The sequence below is a fragment of the Akebia trifoliata genome, chromosome 12 (assembly GCF_017979445.1).
Source record: "Akebia trifoliata isolate Shusen 1 chromosome 12, ASM1797944v1, whole genome shotgun sequence".
NCBI lineage: Eukaryota > Viridiplantae > Streptophyta > Magnoliopsida > Ranunculales > Lardizabalaceae > Akebia > Akebia trifoliata.
The window spans coordinates 8,457,533-8,469,241 of record NC_141386.1 but is presented as its reverse complement, the minus strand read 5'-3'; positions in this window follow the sequence as shown (position 1 = coordinate 8,469,241).

Here is an 11,709-nt window from a genome sequence, read left to right as displayed (position 1 = left end):
CGTGAAGGCATCAAAGCAGGGACCTTGAGCAAGCCTCTCCCCAGATCATCAATCTCAGCTCTCAAAATGGAAGATTCCTCTCAAAGACTCAAGCCAAGCTATCTAAGTCTTCAGATCATTCTTAGAATGTAGCCAAAACTTCTTAATCCGCTTGTGAGACACCTTCACTCTTCCATAAATCACAATGATAGAAGAAATGGCCCAGGCTGACCCCCTGGTATTGTGTTAAGTACAACCACTTCCTTCTAGTTTCCTATTCCACCAAAAAGAGTCTTTGGTTTCTCCCAGAATGAGAATTCTCGTGATGAGTGGGATATCCTTTCTAACGATGGTGTTGTTCAATGGCCAAGATCTATCTCTACTGCGAGTAAATACTTCAAATTCCAACCAGAACAAGATGCTGATATTGCAAGAGAGTAGCATCGATGCAATAGGCACGCTTGTAGTTTATGCTCCTGTTGATGTTGTTGCGATGAATGTGGTTCTAAATGGGGGCGACCTAGACTATGTAGCCCTCCTGCCTTCAGGCTTGTTATACTTCCTAATGGGCAACAATTCAAAGGTGCAATTACTAAGGTTGGGTTTGGGGGATCTCTCTTGACTGTTGCATTTTAGATCTTAGTTGATTTTACTCCAACAAAAAAATAAAACAAAAAAATAAAAAAATAAATAGTAAAAAAAATAAAAATAAAACAAAACAAAACAAAACAAAAATAAATAAATAAAAATATTTTTGCAAAAGTTGAATTCAAATTTGTCCAAAACTCGTTAAAAAACTCTCATTTCAAAGTTTTTCACCAAACTATCACAAATCCAAGACCTCACACGAGTTCTACGCCACGAAGTTGAAGAAATCAAAAGGCTCACCCTGTCGGACCTTGTACTTGGGTAGCTACTTCTTGTCATCAAATTTATCAAATCAAATTGGTGTTTTCAAAACTTATCTGAGCAAAATCCCCAGGCCCGTATAAATCAGGGTTTTGTCTATTCTTTGCATGCAATTCCTGCAAAGAGGGGCAGTTGTAGACACCCAAATTTGTTGGGCCCTCAACACAACCCAAAAATTGTAAAAATCAAAATGGGCCCCAAGGCCCAAACTTTCAAAATTCGATATATTTTGCCATTCTTTTTCAGTAAATGGCCCAAGGCTACCCACATGGCCCTTGGACCCAAATTCCTCACCACCCTTCTACACTTCTCAAATCAATTTATCATAAGTCCAAATCCATTCTTATTCTACCCATTATCTAAGCCCATTCAACTCAACCCAAATCTACTCCTATTCAACCCACAACCTAAGTGTAACCCAACACCATACTTATCCAATCCATTACCCAAGCCCAACTCATTACCACTACCCAACTCTCAACCCAAGCCCAACATCACAACCAATCACTCAAGATCATCAAGGTGGGACACATGTTACCACCTCAACTCACCTCCTTCATCAAACTATCCAGTCCCATCACCTTTCTTTAAAAAATCATATCAATCCATCACCCTCATCCTAACCTAACATCATAATTTCCTACAAACTCATAAGTCCCCCTAACCTACTCTCATCATACCTCCCTCTTACCAACTATCATCATTCCTTACAAATCCATCTTTACACTCCCAACCTACACCTCTCCTCTCAAATCAAACACACACACACTCTCTCTCATCAACTCATCTAAACCTCTAATCTCTATATATCTTAACACATGTCACCATCTCCCTCACCCTCCCAAAACCTAATAAACCACCCTCTTACACTCCTCATTCTCTTAAATCAAATATCACTCCCCTTTCATCTCATAAATGAATCACTCTCTTAAAATCTCATTTTCTTAACCAAACACCATTATTTATTTTCACCTAACACTTAATCCAAATGGGTTAAGAGATCCAACCCATTTGGGTTACAAATAATCTATTTAACCCCTATTCCCTAAATACCCTTCCATCTCCATCAATTTACACACACATCTCTCTCAAACCCATAATCATTCTATTTTTTTCCATCACTTTACCCAATTCTACCCCTAAAGAACACCCCCAAATTTTTATAAAACCCCCCATCCTCAACACAATTCTCACCTAATGTCTAACCTCCCAAAAGACTAAAAGAGAAATCATTCTCTCTAAAATATTTAATACTCAACCTTTTACTCTCAACTCACCCTACTACCTTCAACTCTCAACTTCCTCTCAAGCAAGTCAAGGAAAGTTAAAAATTATTTATCAAGGAAAATCAAAGAAGGTCAAGAAGAACAAGGTGGGTTTTGGACAAAAGAAGACCCCCCTCTCATCTTTCCAACTTTTCCTTTTCTATACCTATGCACACACCACCAATGGCTTGAACCATTAAAGGGCCCCTTTTTCAATAAAGGTGTTGTCAATGGATTAAATCAACATCAAAATCCCTCATACTTGAGGACACATAATGAATCTTTTCGACTCTTTTATTTTATTTTCAAAAAATGATCGAATCCGAGATTATCACCAATGGTGGAGGGAGTAGAGTGCCTAACACCTTCCCTACTCCCTAATATGAACCCCCTTACCTAGATCTAAAGTTGGACCAATAAACCTTATCTGTATGAGAGTCACTAAACACCATAAAATATGATTTTTCAAAAAATGCAACCTGGGTGACCATTCACACCCATTCCCAATATGAATGGTGGCGACTCCAAAACCCCCCAAAGTGGTTGAAATATTTGAAAATCGAAAATCTCGTGTCCAAAACTTGAAATAACAAATTTACTTTCTTATCTAACTATATTTTAATTATAATTAAAATTAAACTCCGAATTTGATAAAAAGTAACATCAAACGGTTCTAAATGGCTTTGAAAGGTGCATGATGGATTTAATATTTTTATAAAGTCAGAAAATAAATCCAAACATGGTTCGAGGCCATTAATCCATTAGGATCACAAAAAATTCCAGCAAGCAACATTTTAATTTTAGCTTGCTCATTAGTTTAATTTCTTGGTTTTCTAAAATTATACTATAGTTCTTTTACTTCTTAATTTCCTCTATAACTTCCTTTATTTTAAAATCCAAAAATAGTTTTCTAATCTTCACCTATGATCATATATTTGTAACGATCTTAGGATGGGGGACAAGGTGCCAACACCTTACTTGTTCCTCAACAAAATCTCTTTACCTTAGATTTCTAGATAGACCATTTTCCCTTATCTTTGGATATGTGAATCACTACATTTAAAAAATCTTTTTATAGTATCCATTCATACTTTAATTGAATGACGGCAACTTCTAAATCCGTGTAGATGAGTTCAAACCTCCCAAATGTTTCAAAGTCCACATATCTACAATTTGTTTTCATGTTTTAAAAAAATAGATGTAAAAATTTATTTTTTGACTAAAATTCTCCTAATAGATGAAAAATAGGTCAACAATGCCTTTGTTTAAGTCCTCTCCTTAGATGAATAATTAGCTAAAAATTTCTTACCATATCTCCAACATAATTTTCCTAAGAGTAGTGGACTAACAAAAATCAAAATGTTTCATGCTATAAGGTCTTTTGACACCAATTGCCATTATTTTCCCTTGAGCATTATTTTTATAGAAATGATTTGAGGACTGGCTAGCGAATGTAAATTAAAATGCCTTATGCTCTATAGTACTTCAACACTAGTTGGCATTGTTCTCCCTTGAGTATGGCTGTTACACAACTACTCTAAAGACTGGACAACTAGTGTACATCTAATACATCACGTCCCACAATTTTCCGATATCAACTGATGTACACCCTAGAGTACGACTGTTACCCAACTATTCTATAGACAAACCAACCAGTGTACATCTAATGCATTACGTCTCGTGGTGCTCTGATACCAATTTATGATGTTCACCTTTGAGTATGACTGTTACACAGTTACTTTAAAGCTTGGCCAACAAATATATATCTAATATATCATGTCTCACAATACTTCAACACTAGTTGGCATTGTCCTCCCTTGAGTACAATTATTACACAGCTGCTCTAAAGACTGACCAAGGAGTATGCATTTAAGGTTTCACAGTAGTCTTATGCCAGTTGGCATTGTCTATCCCTAAACACGATTGATGTACAATCACTTTAAAGATTGCCCAACCAACATATACATGTCTATCATCGCACACTACCTCCAACTAGTTAGCGTTGTCTGCTCTCGAGACTAACCAACCAACGTATGCACGTAACTTATCATGTTGTATCTTCAGTAAGTTAACATTGTTTGCCCCTGAGCATGAATAATGAATAGTTTCTCTAGAGACTGGCTGGCTAACAAGCGTAGGGTCATCATTTTTCAATCAGTGCTTCCTATTATAATGCATCGTTTACAAAAAAAAAATATTTTAAAATTATCAAGTTTGATAAATTACCTTTGTTACAGTATTTTTAGGATTATGATCAAGTCATCTTTCTCCAATTTCTCATGGTTGTAAATGGGTAAGGTTGATATATTTGTAAAGGGCAACAAATAGAGCTTAAGGAAATTTCTTGTTTTCATCGACTTACATTGGTATAATAAAAAAGAGTAAATAGACTTATATGGCATAAAACGAAACTACTTCTTAAAAAAATAAAACGTCAATCCCAAAGGAACTTAAAGATCTTATTCTCAATGACATCATCATGTCAATTTCCCCAATCTACTAGCATAAATAACGACTAAGATCTAGTCATTGGTTGTTTCTCTACTCACACATTGATCGGCTAAGATTTTTTCATGGATTGCTTGGAAAGAAATACATTCAAGAATCTTTGTGTCCTAGAGCTTGCTTTAAATCCAACACCAGATTCACTAAGGTCATTGTCATTCTTGATGGCTAGTCCTTGGAAAATAGAAAAAATAAAAAAGACAATGCAAAAAGAAGAAGAAGAGATAATGAAGAAGTATGTTTACTTGTTGACAATTATTGTGTTTGTTCCTCATCCTAAGAGAGGTAGAGGAAATCCTTTTTTTTGACAATAAAATTGAGCTGCTATGAAACACGAGTGTATATATATATATATATATATCCACAAAACCAAGCATTTCAATCATACTCTGACATATCAAGAAGCATGCCACTGCTGTGATCTATTTCCTCCGTATGATACTTATGTAGTGCTACCAACATTTTTATTATCTCCATCATCTACTTAAGGATAACAATCTTGGATGCCCTCATTGTTGGCTATTAGCATAGATAGATCCATCTCAAGTTTCAAGAAAAAAAATGAGCAATGAAGAGAAATTATTTATCAATGGTGTTATTTTATCAATATACCATTAAAATGGCCGATAATATACCTATAATGTCGTTGTCGTACACTTCCTATTAGAGGGTTGAGTTCTCCTCGAGACCCTTTGAAAGCGCTTTCGATCCATGGGGTGCGCGGATCCGCTTTTGACTTTTTAGGTTTTGGAGTCGCCACGTAGTTATTATAGTCTAGGAATGGAATATTGACTCAAAACGGATAAAACAACTAATCTACAAAAGATACTAAGTCCGGGATCACGTTACGAGGTTGGAAGGTGTTAGGCACCAACCCCACCCGGCAAACGTTGGTCTCTACTATTTCCCAAGAAGACTACATTACTAAAAAATCTAAATAAAAAATAAAAAATATTTACCTTGATGATCGCAACGATGGTTCCCTCAGAGCTAGCGGAGAGATCCCCTTGATTAATATTCCTTACTTCGTTCTGTCACCGGATTCGCTTCAGATCTTCAAAACGAAGTACCTCATTCTTTCTGATTTTTTTATGAATTTCTAGGTATTTTTGAAGGGTTTCTGGATATTTTTTGAGCAAAAGTTGGGGTATGAATGTTAGGTAAGGAGTTAGGGCTTCAAAATTAGGGTTTGAAAGAGGTTAGCAAAGCTTTTTGACCTACTTTTCTTAGGATTTTTTGACCTACGAAAATAGGTTGTAGAGGTCCCTATTTATAGATTTTTTTAGGTGCTTTTTAGATAGAGTTAGAGTTTAATTATATTTATTTTAGATAGTTTTAGAGTTTAGTAGAATTTTTTTAGATAGAGTCAGTATTTGATTAGAATTATTTTAGATAGAGTTAGTATTTGATTAGAATTCTATTAGAGTTAAGGTTTAACTTTGGTCTTATTTGATTAGGATTTTGACTTAAGTCTCATTTGATTAACTAGAATTTAGGGTTTTAACTTAAGGCTCACTTGATTGACTTGATTTTAGGATTTTGACTTTAGTCTTACTTAATTGACTTTAATTTTAATTAAGATTTCATTTTACATTAATTAATTTTTTAATTATTAATTTCAAAATTTTTAATTATTAAAATTATAAAATTATCATTTTGCCCTCGAAGAGAATTTTTTACGTTTTAAGTCATTTTTCAATGTTCCAAAATATTTTGTAATCAATTTTTCGTAAGAAATTCAATGGGAATATTGGTTTGTATCATTTATAAAAAAATCTTGTGTGAAATGGTCATGAACTTTATGAAAGGTATTTTCATACTTTTGTCGAATTTTGTGAAAATTGGTGAAATAGTTTATTTGGTTTCGATTTGTTATTTTATGTGTTTGAAAAGATTTCTCTAAGCGTAAGGAGGGTTCTAAGGATGTTTTGTTGTTAGGGGTATTTTGATAATTTGATCATTTTTTAGTGAGTTTTATCGTAAAGCTTCTTTTTGTCTGTGAAATGATGATTTATATGTTTTTAGGATTATATTTTCCTAGCGTAGTGTGGTTTCTATAGTTTTGTTAGTTTTAGATACCTCATTTGAATTTTTGAAACATATCTGGTAACAAATAGAGTATTGGAATAACCATCCATCATTGGGAATCATCGCGATCGAGTTGACGAGTTGATTAATTAGGAGAATGCAAAAATGGGGTGTCTACAGATGCCCCTCTTTGGCAGAGGGTTGAAGAAAACTAGATAACAAATCTATTTTGGTGGATAGTGCGATATCTGAATGCTAAAGCTAGTGACTATTCATTTTGCAGCCTGATTTAACAATTTGTCAGGATGTTCGAATCCTTAAGGGTAAAACTCTCCTTGAACTAAAAGTTGTCAGGTCCTCAGCCTGAACTCTCACTGACGATGTTAAATCCTTGAATTTTAGAAAATTCTCCCTGAGTTATACAAAAGTGCACATGTGTGCAATGGTGTGATGCTTACTGAGTAAAAACGTGTCAGGTCATAGAAATCTTCTTTCACGGACAATATTAATTCAAAAATGAAATATGCTTATACAACGAAAGCAATCATGGCAAGGTTGAACAATGAGATAATTGGAGTCATAACATTGTAAAAACTTCGTTAAATCCTATTTGAAATTCTTTTTTAGAGTTTGAAAAAGTTTGAGTCTCGTTTATCGGACTCGAGCCTATTGTAGCCACGCTTTTCGAGCTAAGAAACTTAAACAATCATGTTAATTCATTTTATGATTCAAAAAAGTTGAAGTCTCGCTTCTCAGACTCGAACTTATTAGAGCCATGCTTTTCAGGCTAATGTTTATAGGAACTTAAACAATCCTATTAATTCATTCTATGATTCAAAAAAAGTTAGAGTCTCTTTTCTCGAACTCGAACTTACTAAGCCACGTTTTTTGGGCTTAAATTTATAGAAACTTAAACAATCCTATTAATTCATTATATGATTCAAAAAAAGTTGGACTCTCGTTTCTCGAACTCGAACTTACTAAGCCACGTTTCTCAGGCTTAGATTTATAGGAATTTAAACAATCCTATTAATTCATTCTATGAATAAAAAAAATTGGAGTCTCGTTTCTCGAATTCGAACTTATTAGAGTCACGCTTCTCGAGCTAAGGTTTATAGGAACTTAAAGAATCCTATTAATTCATTCTATGATTCAAAAAAAATTGGAGTCTCGTTTCTTGGACTCAAACTTACTAAGTCACATTTTTCGGGCTTAGATTTATACGAACTTAAACAATCCTATTAATTCATTCTATGATTCAAAAAAAGTTAGAGTCTCGTTTGTCGGACTCGAACACACTAAGCCACGTTTCTCGAGCTCAGATTTATAGGAATTTAAACAATCCTATTAATTCATTCTATGATTTAAAAAAAGTTGGAGTCTTGTTTCTCGGACTCGAACTTATTGGAGCCACGCTTCTCGGACTGAGGTTTACAGGAACTTAAACAATCCCATTAATTCATTCTATGATTCAAAAAAGTTTGAGTCTCGTTTCTCAGACTCGAACTTATTGGAGCCACGTTTCTCAGGCTAGGATTAATTAAGGACTCGGTATTATCGAACTCAAAGATCAGAAGATTAGGCCTTTATTGGCTTATCATGCATCTGCATTCATAATTATCATTGGGCTTCGTTGGACTTTAAAGCTTTTGTAAGATTTTCCTTTTTATCATGTAATTATGAACAAAATTTTGGAATCGAAAAGAATTTTAAAAATGCCCCTAGTTTCAAGATTGACTTTAACTGGAACTTGACTACGAAACTGATGGAATGGATTGCACGAGTAGCTATGGACTCTGATATATGACAGAGAGAAGAATCGGCATTCCTTTAAATTTTCAAGACTCTTAAGATTATCATATGTGCAATAAGAAATTTGATCATTTTCTTTTGAGAAATGTTTAAGCTGAACTTAAAATCTTGATAATTATTGGATTAGAAGATCTCTCTTCAAAGTAGTCGATGGTTCTACATTTTATTTTAGCGAATACTTGAACAAGTAAACATACTCTACAATGTTCAAAGTGGCTTATGAGTTTCTTCAACTTTAACATTGTTTTCATCAAATGTTGTGGCTTGAATGATTCTACATTTCCTAGTTTTTGCACAAGCTTCCTTCTGAAATTTTTTTTTTGATGAGACATTTCCTCTAATTTGATGATGTCCTAATTTTTGCTTAGATCGCCCCTTTAGGTTTTCAATCTAGCGGGCTTTGTTTTTCTTTTTCTGATGATGCCTTGATTTTTGTGTAGGTCGCCTTTTCAGGTTTCAAGTCACCTTTTCGGGTTTTCAACCTAGCAGGCCTTCTTTTTTATGGTTATGTCCTAACTTTTGTCAAAGTTGTCCTTTTGGATTTTCGACTTAGCGGACTTTCTTTCTTCTTGATGATTTTGAATAACTAACTCAACAACTTCTTGGTTCCCTACACCTTAACTGAGTCAATTAGTATTCAGGAGGACTTAATAGGTGGGCTTAGGATATGATTTAGAAAGAAAAGATATAAGGCACATTTTTCCAAAATGCCCCTAGTTTTATATTCTCTCTTTTCTGTCAATTATTTTGATTTTTTTTCTAAATACCCCTAGTTTGGCATTCTTCTCTTTTTATCAATTTTTTTTATTCTTTTTTCTAATGCCTTTAGTTTGGCATTCTTTTCTTTTGAACATTTCAATAGGAGATTTTCCTTTTAGATAACACTTTTCTTAAGAGAATACACATATTCTTTATGTGATTGGGCCTGAAGTAACTTCTCAGGTTGCCTACGTACCCCAAATATTTCTTTTTTTTTCTTTTGGGATCAGGTCAAAATATAATTTATACCTAGACTTCCCTTCCGAGGTTGGTTGGTGTGATTTAGAAAGAAACAGACTATTTGATTTTTTTAGAGGCTGCGAGGGGCTAAAGAAAGTTATCTTTTTTTTTGGTAAGATAAGGAAATGGTTCGACCAAAGGAGGCCTCATTTAGTGAAATGCTAATTGACTTGGTCCAAGTTTCAGGAACTCGGTATCTGGATTGCTTTGTCAAGTAAAGTTTTCTTTTGAAAAGGAAAAATCTTCAGTCTTCTTCGAAATTAAGTGTGATTAAGTTCTTTGTATTTGACATTGACTTGTTCAACTCTTTCCAAACTTCGAAGAAAATCTCATATTCTTTTACGAATAAGAACTTTTTTCTCTCGAGTGAAAAACATGATAGATCCCTTCTTGCGGATCTTAGAACCTTTGTCGATGATTTCATCTACATCATTCTTGACCGATAAACTTCTACTTTGAAGTTCACCATCGACTTTATGTCTTGATTTATTTTGGTGCAATCTATTATAATGAGACCATGCAGGAACATTGTTGAATTTCTCAAGTAAATTTATTATTCTCTCATGTTCCCTTGAGGATAATGTATCACCAATTTGCACTTCTTGAGTGTACTCTTTAATTCCAATATTTATTAAGTTTGATTAATGAGCTCTAAGTCAATCATCATGTTAGAAATTATATTCAAATCATTATTACACACATGATAATCAGAAGCTTCTTTATTCTATTATAGACTAACAAACTTGACTAAAACTCGAAAATTAAAGAGAGACTAAAGTAACTGAAAAGACTGACGAAAATTGAATTAAAACTAAAAGAAAACTCAGGGATACTTATCTACAAAGTGGGGAGATCCTTATGGGCGGATGGACATAATACTATGGTGCAAGGGTAGACTTCTTGGACTTAACATTAGTACTTTGCCTAGATGACTTTTTTGATAGACCCAAAGTGGCATAGACAGGGGTTTAGAACGTCTAGGAGCAATTCTTACTTGAGTGGAAGTATACCAAGATTAACCATTGATTTTGAAGGTTTGACTCTTAACCACATGATTAAAATTTTGAAATTAGCCCAAGTCCGATGGGAAATACTAAATCCAAATGCACTATAAGTCTATAGTGACAAAGAAAGTGAAATAGATAAATCATGGATCTACCCCAGATTGGGATAGAACCTCTAATCAGACAAAATAATTTGACTCTAAGATCGAATCTTTTTGGTATAAAATAGTCTGAGTCTTTGAAAGTAAAACCAATTGGTTCAACTGGTTTGGTGTTGATCGGTTTGATCAATTTGTTTATTGGGCCAATTGATTTACAGTTCACACATTGGGTCAAACCGATATTGCGGGTCTAGTTTGAACGGTCTGGATCAGTCCGCCCACTTACCTGTTGGCTGGATTGATTAGAGTAACCTGGGAACACCCATAGTCGGTTCGGGTCGTGACTTATAGGAAGGTTCCTAAACTCTAGGTTTATTACGAGTAATGTAATTTATTTGGCCATCATTTCCCAAGTGCACTTATATACCTCTCGCGCATACTCAATCAGATGGTACATGGTGACTTGGTTTGATATACCGTATAGGTGATAATATAAAACTCCAACCTACTTCTCTGAAGTCAAAAGCAGTCAATTTAATCCCTAGTTGAGAAGTGACACACAATGTTGAGCAAGGGCCCTCTTAAATACCTCTCGTCTAGAATAGACGTAGTCTATCCCCCTCGTACAGTAGGGTACAGCAGGGTAGGATTTTGCTTAGGCACTAATTTTGACCAAGAAGTGCAATTGGTGAACTTAAGTTATCTTTGATATACCGTATAGGTACGAGTCTAAGGTTGTAGCTTTCATAAATTGTTTAGCATCCCACGAGGGGACCGACCACGTACTAGTTCTATGTTGGCAATCAAGACATGTGACTGTACGGCTTATAATAGGACAAAAGGTTCAGGTCGCCCTAACATGGGTGCATTGACATACCTTTTAGAGTTACCTGATCAACGGTAGTGATGCCCCCAGTTTTATATACTCTAAGGTACGTGACTAGAGTTGTTGTTTTCATGAATGACGTCGTATCTTCGAAGAGATCGGACCACGCACTAGTGTCATGTTGGCTAGAAGGGACATGCAAACGTGCAATGCAACAAAATAAACGTGTTAGTGGTGTGTGCAAAGTAGGGTGGAGTGTACCCGGGGCATTTTCAGATGAA